This window comes from Schistocerca nitens, chromosome 2 (assembly GCF_023898315.1).
Source record: "Schistocerca nitens isolate TAMUIC-IGC-003100 chromosome 2, iqSchNite1.1, whole genome shotgun sequence".
Classification (NCBI taxonomy): Eukaryota; Metazoa; Arthropoda; class Insecta; order Orthoptera; family Acrididae; genus Schistocerca; species Schistocerca nitens.
Genome location: NC_064615.1, coordinates 31,016,520 through 31,017,603, shown reverse-complemented (window position 1 = coordinate 31,017,603; position 1,084 = coordinate 31,016,520). Strand labels below are relative to the sequence as shown.

Below are 1,084 nucleotides of genomic sequence, written 5' to 3'. Positions count from 1 at the left end.
ACTGAGACCATGTTATTATTGCATTTCATATCTCCACAAAAGGCTCCACGCTGGTATTTATACGAGTTGGCTGATTCCATTTATCATGACCCACTGATATTGTAGTTGTAGGATAACACCTTTAGGCGTATTTTGCACAGTTTTATGTTTATGAACATACACACATGAAAAAATGTTTTGCTTCACCTCGGTTCCGAGAGTTCCGGAACCTGTACAGAAAATTGGAATAGAGATCAACATAAACATCATTTCATCTTTTTATTACTCATGAAAACCACACATTGCATGTTGTACCACCATACAGCGAGACCAGAGGCGGTGGTTCAGATTGCTGTACACACCGGTACCTCTAATACCCAGTAGCACGTCCTCTTGCATTCATGTGTGCCTGTATTCGTCGTGGTTCGGTAGCTCAGTTGGTAGAGCACTTGCCCGCGAAAGGCAAAGGTCCCGAGTTCGAATCTCGGTCGGGCACACAGTTTTAATCTGCCAGGAAGTTTCACTATCCACAAGTTTATCAAGGCACTATTGGTACAGAATGTCCCACTCCTCAACGGCGATTCGGCGTAGATCCCAGAGAGTGGGTGGTGGGTCACGTCGTCCATAAACCGCCCTTTTCAATCTATCCCAGGCACGTTCCATAAGGTTCATGTTTGGAGAACATGCTGGCCACTCTAGTCGAGCGATGTCGTTATCCTGAAGGAAGTCATTTGCAAGATATGCAAGATCGGGGCTCGAATTGTTTGTCCATGAAGACGAATACCTCGCCAATATGCTGCCGATATGGTAGTATTATCGGTCGGAGGATGGCATTCACGTATCGTACAGCCGTTACGGCGCCTTCCATGACCACCAGCGGCGTACGTTGCGAGGTTTTGACCTCCTTGCTTCCTACGATACGTTGACGGCACGTTCTTGATATGGCGTCATGGTGAAAACTGACTACAGCAGTTCGTCGACCTCATGAACGACGTCCATCCAAACATTAAACTTATTTTCGAGCTGGAGAGGGATAGCAAGGTTCCGGTCTTGGATGTTTTAGTTGCACGGAAGGCAGAAGGGCGGCTGAGTCAGTCAGTATACA

The 1,084-nt window shown here is 46.8% G+C and overlaps 1 non-coding gene across 1 annotated transcript; it reads left to right on the top strand.

Annotated features, from left to right (window-relative positions):
• Window positions 1–401: 401 nt before the first annotated feature.
• Window positions 402–476, top strand: Trnas-cga (transfer RNA serine (anticodon CGA)). The gene has a single exon. It is a non-coding gene; the product is annotated as a tRNA-Ser (tRNA).
• The last annotated feature ends 608 nt before the right edge of the window (window positions 477–1,084 follow it).